The following is a 20,233-nucleotide window of genomic DNA, read 5'->3' as shown; positions in this document are numbered from 1 at the left end:
TAACTAAGGCCCGGAATCTATCTCTAAGATAGGCCCTGCTGCCGGCAATAACTAAAATCCGGACACTATCCTGAGCTAATATCCTGACCCATTTCTAACCAAGGTCCTGACACCGTCCCTAAGAAAGCCCTGTCGCTGTTCCTAAGTGAAGACCTGAGGCTGTCCGTAACTCAGTCCCTGAAGCTATGCCTAACTGAGGCCTTGACGCTGTGACTAACTCAGGCCCTGATCATGTCTGTAACTAAGACACTAATGCTGATGCAACAAAGGCCCTGATGCTGCTCCTACATCATGCCCTGACAGTGTCCCCAGCTATGGGCCTGACGCTAGGCCTCACTCAGGCCCTGTTGCTCTCCCAGAGTCAGGCACTGACGCTGTCCCTACCTGAAGCCCTGACACGGGTCCTAAATAAGGCCCTGATACTGTAACTAAGCTCTTGACACTATCCCTAGGTCATTTCCTGACACGATCCCTAAACTTTACCCTAACCCTGTCCCTAGCAAATGTCCTGCCTCTTATGCTAACTAAAGCCCTTATGCTGTGACTACCTCAGGCCCTGAATTTAGTCCCAAGGCCGTGATACTGTCCCTAACTAAGGCCCTAACACTATTCCTAACTCAGGCCCTGACACTGTACCTAACAGAGGCCCAGATGCTAGTACTAACTAAGGTCTTGACACTGTCCCTAACTAGGGCCCTGCTGCCGTCAATATCTAATGTCCTGACACTATCCTGAGGTAATTTCCGGACCCATCTCTTACCAAGCTCCTGAAACTGTCCCTAAGTAAGCCCTGACGCTGTCCCTAAGGGAGGCCCTAAGGCTGTCCCTAACAGAGGCCCTGATAATGTCTTTAACAAAGCCCCTAAGGCTGATCCTACCAAGGCCCTTGTGCTGCTCCTAAGTCATGCCCTGATACTATCCCTAGCTAAGGCTCTGATACTAGGCCTCACTCAAGCCCTGTCGCTCTCCCTAAGTCAGGCTCTGACGCTATCCCTACCTGAAGCCCTGACACTGGTCCTAAATTAGGCCCTGATGCCCTAAGTAACTAAGGTCTTGACACTATCCCTAGGTCATGCCCTGACACAATCCCTAGACCTTAACCTAACCTTGTCTTTAACTAATGTTGAGCTTCTTATGCTAAATAAATCCCTGATGCTGTTCCTAACTAAGGCCCTAAAATTAGTCCCGAGGCCATGACCCTGGCCCTAACTGAGGCCTGGAGGCTCGTCCTAACTCAGGCCCTGACACTACACCTAACTCAGTCCCTGACACTGTACCTAACAAAGGCTCTGATGCTAGTCCTAAGTCAGGCTGTGACACTGTCTCTAAGGCCCTGCTGCAGTCAATATCTAAAGTCCTGACATTATCCCGAGCTAATATCCTGACCCATGTCTTACCAAGGTCCTGAAACTGTCCCAAAGGAAGCCCTGACGCTGTCCCTAAGTGAGGCCCTGAGGCGGTCCCTAACAGAGGCCCTGAGAATGTCTTTAACGAAGACCCTAATGCTGATCCTACAGAGGCCCTTATACGGCTCCTAAGTCATGCCCTGACACTGTCCCTAACTCAGGCCCTAAAGATAGGCCTCACTTAGGCCCCGTTGCCGTACCTTAGTTAGGCTCTGACGCTGTCCGTAAGTGAAGCCCTGACACTGGTCCTGATGAAGGCCCTGACGCTGGTCCTAAATAAGGCCCTGATGCTCTCAATAACTAAGGTCTTCACCCTATCCCTAGCTCACATCCTGACACTACCACTGGCCTGGAACCTGACTCTGTCCCGAGCTAACGTCCTGCCTCTTATCCTCACCGAAGCCGTAATGCTCTCCCTAACTAAGGCCCAGACTAGTCCTAATTAAGGCCCTGACACTGTCCCTAACTAAGGCCCGGAATCTATCTCTAAGATAGGCCCTGCTGCCGGCAATAACTAAAATCCGGACACTATCCTGAGCTAATATCCTGACCCATTTCTAACCAAGGTCCTGACACCGTCCCTAAGAAAGCCCTGTCGCTGTTCCTAAGTGAAGACCTGAGGCTGTCCGTAACTCAGTCCCTGAAGCTATGCCTAACTGAGGCCTTGACGCTGTGACTAACTCAGGCCCTGATCATGTCTGTAACTAAGACACTAATGCTGATGCAACAAAGGCCCTGATACTGCTCCTACATCATGCCCTGACAGTGTCCCCAGCTATGGGCCTGACGCTAGGCCTCACTCAGGCCCTGTTGCTCTCCCAGAGTCAGGCACTGACGCTGTCCCTACCTGAAGCCCTGACACGGGTCCTAAATAAGGCCCTGATACTGTAACTAAGCTCTTGACACTATCCCTAGGTCATTTCCTGACACGATCCCTAAACTTTACCCTAACCCTGTCCCTAGCAAATGTCCTGCCTCTTATGCTAACTAAAGCCCTTAGGCTGTGACTACCTCAGGCCCTGAATTTAGTCCCAAGGCCGTGATACTGTCCCTAACTAAGGCCCTAACACTATTCCTAACTCAGGCCCTGACACTGTACCTAACAGAGGCCCAGATGCTAGTACTAACTAAGGCCTTGACACTGTCCCTAACTAAGGCCCTGCTGCCATCAATATCTAATGTCCTGACACTATCCTGAGGTAATTTCCGGACCCATCTCTTACCAAGCTCTTGAAACTGTCCCTAAGTAAGCCCTGACGCTCTCCCTAATGGTGGCCTTAAGGCTGTCCCAAACAGAGGCCCTGATAATGTCTTTAACAAAGCCCCTGAGGCTGATCCTACCAAGGCCCTTATGCTGCTCCTAAGTCATGCCCTGATACTATCCCTAGCTAAGGCTCTGACACTAGGCCTCACTCAAGCCCTGTCGCTCTCCCTAAGTCAGGCTCTGACGCTATCCCTACCTGAAGCCCTGACACTGGTCCTAAATTAGGCCCTGATGCCCTAAGTAACTAAGGTCTTGACACTATCCCTAGGTCATGCCCTGACACAATCCCTAGACCTTAACCTAACCTTGTCTTTAACTAATGTTGAGCTTCTTATGCTAAATAAATCCCTGATGCTGTTCCTAACTAAGGCCCTAAAATTAGTCCCGAGGCCATGACCCTGGCCCTAACTGAGGCCTGGAGGCTCGTCCTAACTCAGGCCCTGACACTACACCTAACTCAGTCCCTGACACTGTACCTAACAAAGGCTCTGATGCTAGTCCTAAGTCAGGCTGTGACACTGTCTGTAAGGCCCTGCTGCAGTCAATATCTAAAGTCCTGACATTATCCCGAGCTAATATCCTGACCCATGTCTTACCAAGGTCCTGAAACTGTCCCAAAGGAAGCCCTGACGCTGTCCCTAAGTGAGGCCCTGAGGCGGTCCCTAACAGAGGCCCTGAGAATGTCTTTAACGAAGACCCTAATGCTGATCCTACAGAGGCCCTTATACGGCTCCTAAGTCATGCCCTGACACTGTCCCTAACTCAGGCCCTAAAGATAGGCCTCACTTAGGCCCCGTTGCCGTACCTTAGTTAGGCTCTGACGCTGTCCGTAAGTGAAGCCCTGACACTGGTCCTGATGAAGGCCCTGACGCTGGTCCTAAATAAGGCCCTGATGCTCTCAATAACTAAGGTCTTCACCCTATCCCTAGCTCACATCCTGACACTACCACTGGCCTGGAACCTGACTCTGTCCCGAGCTAACGTCCTGCCTCTTATCCTCACCGAAGCCGTAATGCTCTCCCTAACTAAGGCCCAGACTAGTCCTAATTAAGGCCCTGACACTGTCCCTAACTAAGGCCCGGAATCTATCTCTAAGATAGGCCCTGCTGCCGGCAATAACTAAAATCCGGACACTATCCTGAGCTAATATCCTGACCCATTTCTAACCAAGGTCCTGACACCGTCCCTAAGAAAGCCCTGTCGCTGTTCCTAAGTGAAGACCTGAGGCTGTCCGTAACTCAGTCCCTGAAGCTATGCCTAACTGAGGCCTTGACGCTGTGACTAACTCAGGCCCTGATCATGTCTGTAACTAAGACACTAATGCTGATGCAACAAAGGCCCTGATACTGCTCCTACATCATGCCCTGACAGTGTCCCCAGCTATGGGCCTGACGCTAGGCCTCACTCAGGCCCTGTTGCTCTCCCAGAGTCAGGCACTGACGCTGTCCCTACCTGAAGCCCTGACACGGGTCCTAAATAAGGCCCTGATACTGTAACTAAGCTCTTGACACTATCCCTAGGTCATTTCCTGACACGATCCCTAAACTTTACCCTAACCCTGTCCCTAGCAAATGTCCTGCCTCTTATGCTAACTAAAGCCCTTAGGCTGTGACTACCTCAGGCCCTGAATTTAGTCCCAAGGCCGTGATACTGTCCCTAACTAAGGCCCTAACACTATTCCTAACTCAGGCCCTGACACTGTACCTAACAGAGGCCCAGATGCTAGTACTAACTAAGGCCTTGACACTGTCCCTAACTAAGGCCCTGCTGCCATCAATATCTAATGTCCTGACACTATCCTGAGGTAATTTCCGGACCCATCTCTTACCAAGCTCTTGAAACTGTCCCTAAGTAAGCCCTGACGCTCTCCCTAATGGTGGCCTTAAGGCTGTCCCAAACAGAGGCCCTGATAATGTCTTTAACAAAGCCCCTGAGGCTGATCCTACCAAGGCCCTTATGCTGCTCCTAAGTCATGCCCTGATACTATCCCTAGCTAAGGCTCTGACACTAGGCCTCACTCAAGCCCTGTCGCTCTCCCTAAGTCAGGCTCTGACGCTATCCCTACCTGAAGCCCTGACACTGGTCCTAAATTAGGCCCTGATGCCCTAAGTAACTAAGGTCTTGACACTATCCCTAGGTCATGCCCTGACACAATCCCTAGACCTTAACCTAACCTTGTCTTTAACTAATGTTGAGCTTCTTATGCTAAAAAAATCCCTGATGCTGTTCCTAACTAAGGCCCTAAAATTAGTCCCGAGGCCGTGACCCTGGCCCTAACTGAGGCCTGGAGGCTCGTCCTAACTCAGGCCCTGACACTGTCCCTAACTAAGGCCCTGACACTACACCTAACTCAGTCCCTGACACTGTACCTAACAAAGGCTTTGATGCTAGTCCTAAGTCAGGCTGAGACACTGTCTCTAAGGCCCTGCTGCAGTCAATATCTAAAGTCCTGACATTATCCCGAGCTAATATCCTGACCCATGTCTTACCAAGGTCCTGAAACTGTCCCAAAGGAAGCCCTGACGCTGTCCCTAAGTGAGGCCCTGAGGCGGTCCCTAACAGAGGCCCTGAGAATGTCTTTAACGAAGACCCTAATGCTGATCCTACAGAGGCCCTTATACGGCTCCTAAGTCATGCCCTGACACTGTCCCTAACTCAGGCCCTAAAGATAGGCCTCACTTAGGCCCTGTTGCCGTACCTTAGTTAGGCTCTGACGCTGCCCGTACGTGAAGCCCTGACACTGGTCCTGATGAAGGCCCTGACGCTGGTCCTAACTAAGGCCCTGATGCTCTCAATAACTAAGGTCTTCACCCTATCCCTAGCTCACATCCTGACACTACCACTGGCCTGGAACCTGACTCTGTCCCGAGCTAACGTCCTGCCCCTTATCCTCACCGAAGCCGTAATGCTCTCCCTAACTAAGGCCCAGACTAGTCCTAATTAAGGCCCTGACACTGTCCCTAACTAAGGCCCGGAATCTATCTCTAAGATAGGCCCTGCTGCCGGCAATAACTAAAATCCGGACACTATCCTGAGCTAATATCCTGACCCATTTCTAACCAAGGTCCTGACACCGTCCCTAAGAAAGCCCTGTCGCTGTTCCTAAGTGAAGACCTGAGGCTGTCCGTAACTCAGTCCCTGAAGCTATGCCTAACTGAGGCCTTGACGCTGTGACTAACTCAGGCCCTGATCATGTCTGTAACTAAGACACTAATGCTGATGCAACAAAGGCCCTGATGCTGCTCCTACATCATGCCCTGACAGTGTCCCCAGCTATGGGCCTGACGCTAGGCCTCACTCAGGCCCTGTTGCTCTCCCAGAGTCAGGCACTGACGCTGTCCCTACCTGAAGCCCTGACACGGGTCCTAAATAAGGCCCTGATACTGTAACTAAGCTCTTGACACTATCCCTAGGTCATTTCCTGACACGATCCCTAAACTTTACCCTAACCCTGTCCCTAGCAAATGTCCTGCCTCTTATGCTAACTAAAGCCCTTATGCTGTGACTACCTCAGGCCCTGAATTTAGTCCCAAGGCCGTGATACTGTCCCTAACTAAGGCCCTAACACTATTCCTAACTCAGGCCCTGACACTGTACCTAACAGAGGCCCAGATGCTAGTACTAACTAAGGTCTTGACACTGTCCCTAACTAGGGCCCTGCTGCCGTCAATATCTAATGTCCTGACACTATCCTGAGGTAATTTCCGGACCCATCTCTTACCAAGCTCCTGAAACTGTCCCTAAGTAAGCCCTGACGCTGTCCCTAAGGGAGGCCCTAAGGCTGTCCCTAACAGAGGCCCTGATAATGTCTTTAACAAAGCCCCTGAGGCTGATCCTACCAAGGCCCTTGTGCTGCTCCTAAGTCATGCCCTGATACTATCCCTAGCTAAGGCTCTGATACTAGGCCTCACTCAAGCCCTGTCGCTCTCCCTAAGTCAGGCTCTGACGCTATCCCTACCTGAAGCCCTGACACTGGTCCTATATTAGGCCCTGATGCCCTAAGTAACTAAGGTCTTGACACTATCCCTAGGTCATGCCCTGACACAATCCCTAGACCTTAACCTAACCTTGTCTTTAACTAATGTTGAGCTTCTTATGCTAAATAAATCCCTGATGCTGTTCCTAAGTAAGGCCCTAAAATTAGACCCGAGGCCATGGCCCTGGCCCTAACTGAGGCCTGGAGGCTCGTCCTAACTCAGGCCCTGACACTACACCTAACTCAGTCCCTGACACTGTACCTAACAAAGGCTCTGATGCTAGTCCTAAGTCAGGCTGTGACACTGTCTCTAAGGCCCTGCTGCAGTCAATATCTAAAGTCCTGACATTATCCCGAGCTAATATCCTGACCCATGTCTTACCAAGGTCCTGAAACTGTCCCAAAGGAAGCCCTGACGCTGTCCCTAAGTGAGGCCCTGAGGCGGTCCCTAACAGAGGCCCTGAGAATGTCTTTAACGAAGACCCTAATGCTGATCCTACAGAGGCCCTTATACGGCTCCTAAGTCATGCCCTGACACTGTCCCTAACTCAGGCCCTAAAGATAGGCCTCACTTAGGCCCCGTTGCCGTACCTTAGTTAGGCTCTGACGCTGTCCGTAAGTGAAGCCCTGACACTGGTCCTGATGAAGGCCCTGACGCTGGTCCTAAATAAGGCCCTGATGCTCTCAATAACTAAGGTCTTCACCCTATCCCTAGCTCACATCCTGACACTACCACTGGCCTGGAACCTGACTCTGTCCCGAGCTAACGTCCTGCCTCTTATCCTCACCGAAGCCGTAATGCTCTCCCTAACTAAGGCCCAGACTAGTCCTAATTAAGGCCCTGACACTGTCCCTAACTAAGGCCCGGAATCTATCTCTAAGATAGGCCCTGCTGCCGGCAATAACTAAAATCCGGACACTATCCTGAGCTAATATCCTGACCCATTTCTAACCAAGGTCCTGACACCGTCCCTAAGAAAGCCCTGTCGCTGTTCCTAAGTGAAGACCTGAGGCTGTCCGTAACTCAGTCCCTGAAGCTATGCCTAACTGAGGCCTTGACGCTGTGACTAACTCAGGCCCTGATCATGTCTGTAACTAAGACACTAATGCTGATGCAACAAAGGCCCTGATACTGCTCCTACATCATGCCCTGACAGTGTCCCCAGCTATGGGCCTGACGCTAGGCCTCACTCAGGCCCTGTTGCTCTCCCAGAGTCAGGCACTGACGCTGTCCCTACCTGAAGCCCTGACACGGGTCCTAAATAAGGCCCTGATACTGTAACTAAGCTCTTGACACTATCCCTAGGTCATTTCCTGACACGATCCCTAAACTTTACCCTAACCCTGTCCCTAGCAAATGTCCTGCCTCTTATGCTAACTAAAGCCCTTAGGCTGTGACTACCTCAGGCCCTGAATTTAGTCCCAAGGCCGTGATACTGTCCCTAACTAAGGCCCTAACACTATTCCTAACTCAGGCCCTGACACTGTACCTAACAGAGGCCCAGATGCTAGTACTAACTAAGGCCTTGACACTGTCCCTAACTAAGGCCCTGCTGCCATCAATATCTAATGTCCTGACACTATCCTGAGGTAATTTCCGGACCCATCTCTTACCAAGCTCTTGAAACTGTCCCTAAGTAAGCCCTGACGCTCTCCCTAATGGTGGCCTTAAGGCTGTCCCAAACAGAGGCCCTGATAATGTCTTTAACAAAGCCCCTGAGGCTGATCCTACCAAGGCCCTTATGCTGCTCCTAAGTCATGCCCTGATACTATCCCTAGCTAAGGCTCTGACACTAGGCCTCACTCAAGCCCTGTCGCTCTCCCTAAGTCAGGCTCTGACGCTATCCCTACCTGAAGCCCTGACACTGGTCCTAAATTAGGCCCTGATGCCCTAAGTAACTAAGGTCTTGACACTATCCCTAGGTCATGCCCTGACACAATCCCTAGACCTTAACCTAACCTTGTCTTTAACTAATGTTGAGCTTCTTATGCTAAAAAAATCCCTGATGCTGTTCCTAACTAAGGCCCTAAAATTAGTCCCGAGGCCGTGACCCTGGCCCTAACTGAGGCCTGGAGGCTCGTCCTAACTCAGGCCCTGACACTGTCCCTAACTAAGGCCCTGACACTACACCTAACTCAGTCCCTGACACTGTACCTAACAAAGGCTTTGATGCTAGTCCTAAGTCAGGCTGAGACACTGTCTCTAAGGCCCTGCTGCAGTCAATATCTAAAGTCCTGACATTATCCCGAGCTAATATCCTGACCCATGTCTTACCAAGGTCCTGAAACTGTCCCAAAGGAAGCCCTGACGCTGTCCCTAAGTGAGGCCCTGAGGCGGTCCCTAACAGAGGCCCTGAGAATGTCTTTAACGAAGACCCTAATGCTGATCCTACAGAGGCCCTTATACGGCTCCTAAGTCATGCCCTGACACTGTCCCTAACTCAGGCCCTAAAGATAGGCCTCACTTAGGCCCTGTTGCCGTACCTTAGTTAGGCTCTGACGCTGCCCGTACGTGAAGCCCTGACACTGGTCCTGATGAAGGCCCTGACGCTGGTCCTAACTAAGGCCCTGATGCTCTCAATAACTAAGGTCTTCACCCTATCCCTAGCTCACATCCTGACACTACCACTGGCCTGGAACCTGACACTGTCCCGAGCTAACGTCCTGCCCCTTATCCTCACCGAAGCCGTAATGCTCTCCCTAACTAAGGCCCAGACTAGTCCTAATTAAGGCCCTGACACTGTCCCTAACTAAGGCCCGGAATCTATCTCTAAGATAGGCCCTGCTGCCGGCAATAACTAAAATCCGGACACTATCCTGAGCTAATATCCTGACCCATTTCTAACCAAGGTCCTGACACCGTCCCTAAGAAAGCCCTGTCGCTGTTCCTAAGTGAAGACCTGAGGCTGTCCGTAACTCAGTCCCTGAAGCTATGCCTAACTGAGGCCTTGACGCTGTGACTAACTCAGGCCCTGATCATGTCTGTAACTAAGACACTAATGCTGATGCAACAAAGGCCCTGATGCTGCTCCTACATCATGCCCTGACAGTGTCCCCAGCTATGGGCCTGACGCTAGGCCTCACTCAGGCCCTGTTGCTCTCCCAGAGTCAGGCACTGACGCTGTCCCTACCTGAAGCCCTGACACGGGTCCTAAATAAGGCCCTGATACTGTAACTAAGCTCTTGACACTATCCCTAGGTCATTTCCTGACACGATCCCTAAACTTTACCCTAACCCTGTCCCTAGCAAATGTCCTGCCTCTTATGCTAACTAAAGCCCTTATGCTGTGACTACCTCAGGCCCTGAATTTAGTCCCAAGGCCGTGATACTGTCCCTAACTAAGGCCCTAACACTATTCCTAACTCAGGCCCTGACACTGTACCTAACAGAGGCCCAGATGCTAGTACTAACTAAGGTCTTGACACTGTCCCTAACTAGGGCCCTGCTGCCGTCAATATCTAATGTCCTGACACTATCCTGAGGTAATTTCCGGACCCATCTCTTACCAAGCTCCTGAAACTGTCCCTAAGTAAGCCCTGACGCTGTCCCTAAGGGAGGCCCTAAGGCTGTCCCTAACAGAGGCCCTGATAATGTCTTTAACAAAGCCCCTGAGGCTGATCCTACCAAGGCCCTTGTGCTGCTCCTAAGTCATGCCCTGATACTATCCCTAGCTAAGGCTCTGATACTAGGCCTCACTCAAGCCCTGTCGCTCTCCCTAAGTCAGGCTCTGACGCTATCCCTACCTGAAGCCCTGACACTGGTCCTAAATTAGGCCCTGATGCCCTAAGTAACTAAGGTTTTGACACTATCCCTAGGTCATGCCCTGACACAATCCCTAGACCTTAACCTAACCTTGTCTTTAACTAATGTTGAGCTTCTTATGCTAAATAAATCCCTGATGCTGTTCCTAACTAAGGCCCTAAAATTAGTCCCGAGGCCATGACCCTGGCCCTAACTGAGGCCTGGAGGCTCGTCCTAACTCAGGCCCTGACACTGTACCTAACAAAAGCTCTGATGCTAGTCCTAAGTCAGGCTGAGACACTGTCTCTAAGGCCCTGCTGCAGTCAATATCTAAAGTCCTGACATTATCCCGAGCTAATATCCTGACCCATGTCTTACCAAGGTCCTGAAACTGTCCCAAAGGAAGCCCTGACGCTGTCCCTACGTGAGGCCCTGAGGCGGTCCCTAACAGAGGCCCTGAGGATGTCTTTAACGAAGACCCTAATGCTGATCCTACAGAGGCCCTTATACGGCTCCTAAGTCATGCCCTGACACTGTCCCTAACTCAGGCCCTAAAGATAGGCCTCACTTAGGCCCCGTTGCCGTACCTTAGTTAGGCTCTGACGCTGTCCGTAAGTGAAGCCCTGACACTGGTCCTGATGAAGGCCCTGACGCTGGTCCTAACTAAGGCCCTGATGCTCTCAATAACTAAGGTCTTCACCCTATCCCTAGCTCACATCCTGACACTACCACTGGCCTGGAACCTGACTCTGTCCCGAGCTAACGTCCTGCCCCTTATCCTCACCGAAGCCGTAATGCTCTCCCGAACTAAGGCCCAGACTAGTCCTAATTAAGGCCCTGACACTGTCCCTAACTAAGGCCCGGAATCTATCTCTAAGATAGGCCCTGCTGCCGGCAATAACTAAAATCCGGACACTATCCTGAGCTAATATCCTGACCCATTTCTAACCAAGGTCCTGACACCGTCCCTAAGAAAGCCCTGTCGCTGTTCCTAAGTGAAGACCTGAGGCTGTCCGTAACTCAGTCCCTGAAGCTATGCCTAACTGAGGCCTTGACGCTGTGACTAACTCAGGCCCTGATCATGTCTGTAACTAAGACACTAATGCTGATGCAACAAAGGCCCTGATGCTGCTCCTACATCATGCCCTGACAGTGTCCCCAGCTATGGGCCTGCCGCTAGGCCTCACTCAGGCCCTGTTGCTCTCCCAGAGTCAGGCACTGACGCTGTCCCTACCTGAAGCCCTGACACGGGTCCTAAATAAGGCCCTGATACTGTAACTAAGCTCTTGACACTATCCCTAGGTCATTTCCTGACACGATCCCTAAACTTTACCCTAACCCTGTCCCTAGCAAATGTCCTGCCTCTTATGCTAACTAAAGCCCTTAGGCTGTGACTACCTCAGGCCCTGAATTTAGTCCCAAGGCCGTGATACTGTCCCTAACTAAGGCCCTAACACTATTCCTAACTCAGGCCCTGACACTGTACCTAACAGAGGCCCAGATGCTAGTACTAACTAAGGCCTTGACACTGTCCCTAACTAAGGCCCTGCTGCCATCAATATCTAATGTCCTGACACTATCCTGAGGTAATTTCCGGACCCATCTCTTACCAAGCTCTTGAAACTGTCCCTAAGTAAGCCCTGACGCTCTCCCTAATGGTGGCCTTAAGGCTGTCCCAAACAGAGGCCCTGATAATGTCTTTAACAAAGCCCCTGAGGCTGATCCTACCAAGGCCCTTATGCTGCTCCTAAGTCATGCCCTGATACTATCCCTAGCTAAGGCTCTGACACTAGGCCTCACTCAAGCCCTGTCGCTCTCCCTAAGTCAGGCTCTGACGCTATCCCTACCTGAAGCCCTGACACTGGTCCTAAATTAGGCCCTGATGCCCTAAGTAACTAAGGTCTTGACACTATCCCTAGGTCATGCCCTGACACAATCCCTAGACCTTAACCTAACCTTGTCTTTAACTAATGCTGAGCTTCTTATGCTAAATAAATCCCTGATGCTGTTCCTAAGTAAGGCCCTAAAATTAGACCCGAGGCCGTGACCCTGGCCCTAACTGAGGCCTGGAGGCTCGTCCTAACTCAGGCCCTGACACTACACCTAACTCAGTCCCTGACACTGTACCTAACAAAGGCTTTGATGCTAGTCCTAAGTCAGGCTGAGACACTGTCTCTAAGGCCCTGCTGCAGTCAATATCTAAAGTCCTGACATTATCCCGAGCTAATATCCTGACCCATGTCTTACCAAGGTCCTGAAACTGTCCCAAAGGAAGCCCTGACGCTGTCCCTAAGTGAGGCCCTGAGGCGGTCCCTAACAGAGGCCCTGAGAATGTCTTTAACGAAGACCCTAATGCTGATCCTACAGAGGCCCTTATACGGCTCCTAAGTCATGCCCTGACACTGTCCCTAACTCAGGCCCTAAAGATAGGCCTCACTTAGGCCCTGTTGCCGTACCTTAGTTAGGCTCTGACGCTGCCCGTACGTGAAGCCCTGACACTGGTCCTGATGAAGGCCCTGACGCTGGTCCTAACTAAGGCCCTGATGCTCTCAATAACTAAGGTCTTCACCCTATCCCTAGCTCACATCCTGACACTACCACTGGCCTGGAACCTGACTCTGTCCCGAGCTAACGTCCTGCCCCTTATCCTCACCGAAGCCGTAATGCTCTCCCTAACTAAGGCCCAGACTAGTCCTAATTAAGGCCCTGACACTGTCCCTAACTAAGGCCCGGAATCTATCTCTAAGATAGGCCCTGCTGCCGGCAATAACTAAAATCCGGACACTATCCTGAGCTAATATCCTGACCCATTTCTAACCAAGGTCCTGACACCGTCCCTAAGAAAGCCCTGTCGCTGTTCCTAAGTGAAGACCTGAGGCTGTCCGTAACTCAGTCCCTGAAGCTATGCCTAACTGAGGCCTTGACGCTGTGACTAACTCAGGCCCTGATCATGTCTGTAACTAAGACACTAATGCTGATGCAACAAAGGCCCTGATGCTGCTCCTACATCATGCCCTGACAGTGTCCCCAGCTATGGGCCTGACGCTAGGCCTCACTCAGGCCCTGTTGCTCTCCCAGAGTCAGGCACTGACGCTGTCCCTACCTGAAGCCCTGACACGGGTCCTAAATAAGGCCCTGATACTGTAACTAAGCTCTTGACACTATCCCTAGGTCATTTCCTGACACGATCCCTAAACTTTACCCTAACCCTGTCCCTAGCAAATGTCCTGCCTCTTATGCTAACTAAAGCCCTTATGCTGTGACTACCTCAGGCCCTGAATTTAGTCCCAAGGCCGTGATACTGTCCCTAACTAAGGCCCTAACACTATTCCTAACTCAGGCCCTGACACTGTACCTAACAGAGGCCCAGATGCTAGTACTAACTAAGGTCTTGACACTGTCCCTAACTAGGGCCCTGCTGCCGTCAATATCTAATGTCCTGACACTATCCTGAGGTAATTTCCGGACCCATCTCTTACCAAGCTCCTGAAACTGTCCCTAAGTAAGCCCTGACGCTGTCCCTAAGGGAGGCCCTAAGGCTGTCCCTAACAGAGGCCCTGATAATGTCTTTAACAAAGCCCCTGAGGCTGATCCTACCAAGGCCCTTGTGCTGCTCCTAAGTCATGCCCTGATACTATCCCTAGCTAAGGCTCTGATACTAGGCCTCACTCAAGCCCTGTCGCTCTCCCTAAGTCAGGCTCTGACGCTATCCCTACCTGAAGCCCTGACACTGGTCCTAAATTAGGCCCTGATGCCCTAAGTAACTAAGGTTTTGACACTATCCCTAGGTCATGCCCTGACACAATCCCTAGACCTTAACCTAACCTTGTCTTTAACTAATGTTGAGCTTCTTATGCTAAATAAATCCCTGATGCTGTTCCTAACTAAGGCCCTAAAATTAGTCCCGAGGCCATGACCCTGGCCCTAACTGAGGCCTGGAGGCTCGTCCTAACTCAGGCCCTGACACTGTACCTAACAAAAGCTCTGATGCTAGTCCTAAGTCAGGCTGAGACACTGTCTCTAAGGCCCTGCTGCAGTCAATATCTAAAGTCCTGACATTATCCCGAGCTAATATCCTGACCCATGTCTTACCAAGGTCCTGAAACTGTCCCAAAGGAAGCCCTGACGCTGTCCCTAAGTGAGGCCCTGAGGCGGTCCCTAACAGAGGCCCTGAGGATGTCTTTAACGAAGACCCTAATGCTGATCCTACAGAGGCCCTTATACGGCTCCTAAGTCATGCCCTGACACTGTCCCTAACTCAGGCCCTAAAGATAGGCCTCACTTAGGCCCCGTTGCCGTACCTTAGTTAGGCTCTGACGCTGTCCGTAAGTGAAGCCCTGACACTGGTCCTGATGAAGGCCCTGACGCTGGTCCTAACTAAGGCCCTGATGCTCTCAATAACTAAGGTCTTCACCCTATCCCTAGCTCACATCCTGACACTACCACTGGCCTGGAACCTGACTCTGTCCCGAGCTAACGTCCTGCCCCTTATCCTCACCGAAGCCGTAATGCTCTCCCTAACTAAGGCCCAGACTAGTCCTAATTAAGGCCCTGACACTGTCCCTAACTAAGGCCCGGAATCTATCTCTAAGATAGGCCCTGCTGCCGGCAATAACTAAAATCCGGACACTATCCTGAGCTAATATCCTGACCCATTTCTAACCAAGGTCCTGACACCGTCCCTAAGAAAGCCCTGTCGCTGTTCCTAAGTGAAGACCTGAGGCTGTCCGTAACTCAGTCCCTGAAGCTATGCCTAACTGAGGCCTTGACGCTGTGACTAACTCAGGCCCTGATCATGTCTGTAACTAAGACACTAATGCTGATGCAACAAAGGCCCTGATGCTGCTCCTACATCATGCCCTGACAGTGTCCCCAGCTATGGGCCTGCCGCTAGGCCTCACTCAGGCCCTGTTGCTCTCCCAGAGTCAGGCACTGACGCTGTCCCTACCTGAAGCCCTGACACGGGTCCTAAATAAGGCCCTGATACTGTAACTAAGCTCTTGACACTATCCCTAGGTCATTTCCTGACACGATCCCTAAACTTTACCCTAACCCTGTCCCTAGCAAATGTCCTGCCTCTTATGCTAACTAAAGCCCTTAGGCTGTGACTACCTCAGGCCCTGAATTTAGTCCCAAGGCCGTGATACTGTCCCTAACTAAGGCCCTAACACTATTCCTAACTCAGGCCCTGACACTGTACCTAACAGAGGCCCAGATGCTAGTACTAACTAAGGCCTTGACACTGTCCCTAACTAAGGCCCTGCTGCCATCAATATCTAATGTCCTGACACTATCCTGAGGTAATTTCCGGACCCATCTCTTACCAAGCTCTTGAAACTGTCCCTAAGTAAGCCCTGACGCTCTCCCTAATGGTGGCCTTAAGGCTGTCCCAAACAGAGGCCCTGATAATGTCTTTAACAAAGCCCCTGAGGCTGATCCTACCAAGGCCCTTATGCTGCTCCTAAGTCATGCCCTGATACTATCCCTAGCTAAGGCTCTGACACTAGGCCTCACTCAAGCCCTGTCGCTCTCCCTAAGTCAGGCTCTGACGCTATCCCTACCTGAAGCCCTGACACTGGTCCTAAATTAGGCCCTGATGCCCTAAGTAACTAAGGTCTTGACACTATCCCTAGGTCATGCCCTGACACAATCCCTAGACCTTAACCTAACCTTGTCTTTAACTAATGCTGAGCTTCTTATGCTAAATAAATCCCTGATGCTGTTCCTAACTAAGGCCCTAAAATTAGTCCCGAGGCCGTGACCCTGGCCCTAACTGAGGCCTGGAGGCTCGTCCTAACTCAGGCCCTGACACTGTCCCTAACTAAGGCCCTGACACTACACCTAACTCAGTCCCTGACACTGTACCTAACAAAGGCTTTGATGCTAGTCCTAAGTCAGGCTGAGACACTGTCTCTAAGGCCCTGCTGCAGTCAATATCTAAAGTCCTGACATTATCCTGAGCTAATATCCTGACCCATGTCTTACCAAGGTCCTGAAACTGTCCCAAAGGAAGCCCTGACGCTGTCCCTAAGTGAGGCCCTGAGGCGGTCCCTAACAGAGGCCCTGAGAATGTCTTTAACGAAGACCCTAATGCTGATCCTACAGAGGCCCTTATACTGCTCCTAAGTCATGCCCTGACACTGTCCCTAACTCAGGCCCTAAAGATAGGCCTCACTTAGGCCCCGTTGCCGTACCTTAGTTAGGCTCTGACGCTGCCCGTACGTGAAGCCCTGACACTGGTCCTGATGAAGGCCCTGACGCTGGTCCTAACTAAGGCCCTGATGCTCTCAATAACTAAGGTCTTCACCCTATCCCTAGCTCACATCCTGACACTACCACTGGCCTGGAACCTGACTCTGTCCCGAGCTAACGTCCTGCCCCTTATCCTCACCGAAGCCGTAATGCTCTCCCTAACTAAGGCCCAGACTAGTCCTAATTAAGGCCCTGACAGTGTCCCTAAGTAAGGCCCAGAATCTATCTCTAAGATAGGCCCTGCTGCCGGCAATAACTAAAATCCGGACACTATCCTGAGCTAATATCCTGACCCATTTCTAACCAAGGTCCTGACACCGTCCCTAAGAAAGCCCTGTCGCTGTTCCTAAGTGAAGACCTGAGGCTGTCCGTAACTCAGTCCCTGAAGCTATGCCTAACTGAGGCCTTGACGCTGTGACTAACTCAGGCCCTGATCATGTCTGTAACTAAGACACTAATGCTGATGCAACAAAGGCCCTGATGCTGCTCCTACATCATGCCCTGACAGTGTCCCCAGCTATGGGCCTGACGCTAGGCCTCACTCAGGCCCTGTTGCTCTCCCAGAGTCAGGCACTGACGCTGTCCCTACCTGAAGCCCTGACACGGGTCCTAAATAAGGCCCTGATACTGTAACTAAGCTCTTGACACTATCCCTAGGTCATTTCCTGACACGATCCCTAAACTTTACCCTAACCCTGTCCCTAGCAAATGTCCTGCCTCTTATGCTAACTAAAGCCCTTATGCTGTGACTACCTCAGGCCCTGAATTTAGTCCCAAGGCCGTGATACTGTCCCTAACTAAGGCCCTAACACTATTCCTAACTCAGGCCCTGACACTGTACCTAACAGAGGCCCAGATGCTAGTACTAACTAAGGTCTTGACACTGTCCCTAACTAGGGCCCTGCTGCCGTCAATATCTAATGTCCTGACACTATCCTGAGGTAATTTCCGGACCCATCTCTTACCAAGCTCCTGAAACTGTCCCTAAGTAAGCCCTGACGCTGTCCCTAAGGGAGGCCCTAAGGCTGTCCCTAACAGAGGCCCTGAGAATGTCTTTAACAAAGCCCCTGAGGCTGATCCTACCAAGGCCCTTGTGCTGCTCCTAAGTCATGCCCTGATACTATCCCTAGCTAAGGCTCTGATACTAGGCCTCACTCAAGCCCTGTCGCTCTCCCTAAGTCAGGCTCTGACGCTATCCCTACCTGAAGCCCTGACACTGGTCCTAAATTAGGCCCTGATGCCCTAAGTAACTAAGGTTTTGACACTATCCCTAGGTCATGCCCTGACACAATCCCTAGACCTTAACCTAACCTTGTCTTTAACTAATGTTGAGCTTCTTATGCTAAATAAATCCCTGATGCTGTTCCTAAGTAAGGCCCTAAAATTAGACCCGAGGCCGTGACCCTGGCCCTAACTGAGGCCTGGAGGCTCGTCCTAACTCAGGCCCTGACACTGTACCTAACAAAAGCTCTGATGCTAGTCCTAAGTCAGGCTGAGACACTGTCTCTAAGGCCCTGCTGCAGTCAATATCTAAAGTCCTGACATTATCCCGAGCTAATATCCTGACCCATGTCTTACCAAGGTCCTGAAACTGTCCCAAAGGAAGCCCTGACGCTGTCCCTAAGTGAGGCCCTGAGGCGGTCCCTAACAGAGGCCCTGAGGATGTCTTTAACGAAGACCCTAATGCTGATCCTACAGAGGCCCTTATACGGCTCCTAAGTCATGCCCTGACACTGTCCCTAACTCAGGCCCTAAAGATAGGCCTCACTTAGGCCCCGTTGCCGTACCTTAGTTAGGCTCTGACGCTGTCCGTAAGTGAAGCCCTGACACTGGTCCTGATGAAGGCCCTGACGCTGGTCCTAACTAAGGCCCTGATGCTCTCAATAACTAAGGTCTTCACCCTATCCCTAGCTCACATCCTGACACTACCACTGGCCTGGAACCTGACTCTGTCCCGAGCTAACGTCCTGCCCCTTATCCTCACCGAAGCCGTAATGCTCTCCCTAACTAAGGCCCAGACTAGTCCTAATTAAGGCCCTGACACTGTCCCTAACTAAGGCCCGGAATCTATCTCTAAGATAGGCCCTGCTGCCGGCAATAACTAAAATCCGGACACTATCCTGAGCTAATATCCTGACCCATTTCTAACCAAGGTCCTGACACCGTCCCTAAGAAAGCCCTGTCGCTGTTCCTAAGTGAAGACCTGAGGCTGTCCGTAACTCAGTCCCTGAAGCTATGCCTAACTGAGGCCTTGACGCTGTGACTAACTCAGGCCCTGATCATGTCTGTAACTAAGACACTAATGCTGATGCAACAAAGGCCCTGATGCTGCTCCTACATCATGCCCTGACAGTGTCCCCAGCTATGGGCCTGCCGCTAGGCCTCACTCAGGCCCTGTTGCTCTCCCAGAGTCAGGCACTGACGCTGTCCCTACCTGAAGCCCTGACACGGGTCCTAAATAAGGCCCTGATACTGTAACTAAGCTCTTGACACTATCCCTAGGTCATTTCCTGACACGATCCCTAAACTTTACCCTAACCCTGTCCCTAGCAAATGTCCTGCCTCTTATGCTAACTAAAGCCCTTAGGCTGTGACTACCTCAGGCCCTGAATTTAGTCCCAAGGCCGTGATACTGTCCCTAACTAAGGCCCTAACACTATTCCTAACTCAGGCCCTGACACTGTACCTAACAGAGGCCCAGATGCTAGTACTAACTAAGGCCTTGACACTGTCCCTAACTAAGGCCCTGCTGCCATCAATATCTAATGTCCTGACACTATCCTGAGGTAATTTCCGGACCCATCTCTTACCAAGCTCCTGAAACTGTCCCTAAGTAAGCCCTGACGCTGTCCCTAAGGGAGGCCCTAAGGCTGTCCCTAACAGAGGCCCTGAGAATGTCTTTAACAAAGCCCCTGAGGCTGATCCTACCAAGGCCCTTATGCTGCTCCTAAGTCATGCCCTGATACTATCCCTAGCTAAGGCTCTGACACTAGGCCTCACTCAAGCCCTGTCGCTCTCCCTAAGTCAGGCTCTGACGCTATCCCTACCTGAAGCCCTGACACTGGTCCTAAATTAGGCCCTGATGCCCTAAGTAACTAAGGTCTTGACACTATCCCTAGGTCATGCCCTGACACAATCCCTAGACCTTAACCTAACCTTGTCTTTAACTAATGTTGAGCTTCTTATGCTAAAAAAATCCCTGATGCTGTTCCTAACTAAGGCCCTAAAATTAGTCCCGAGGCCGTGACCCTGGCCCTAACTGAGGCCTGGAGGCTCGTCCTAACTCAGGCCCTGACACTGTCCCTAACTAAGGCCCTGACACTACACCTAACTCAGTCCCTGACACTGTACCTAACAAAGGCTTTGATGCTAGTCCTAAGTCAGGCTGAGACACTGTCTCTAAGGCCCTGCTGCAGTCAATATCTAAAGTCCTGACATTATCCCGAGCTAATATCCTGACCCATGTCTTACCAAGGTCCTGAAACTGTCCCAAAGGAAGCCCTGACGCTGTCCCTAAGTGAGGCCCTGAGGCGGTCCCTAACAGAGGCCCTGAGAATGTCTTTAACGAAGACCCTAATGCTGATCCTACAGAG

The sequence above is a fragment of the Balaenoptera borealis genome (assembly GCF_965194805.1).
Source record: "Balaenoptera borealis genome assembly, chromosome: 6".
Classification (NCBI taxonomy): Eukaryota; Metazoa; Chordata; class Mammalia; order Artiodactyla; family Balaenopteridae; genus Balaenoptera; species Balaenoptera borealis.
This window is presented reverse-complemented; position numbering follows the sequence as displayed.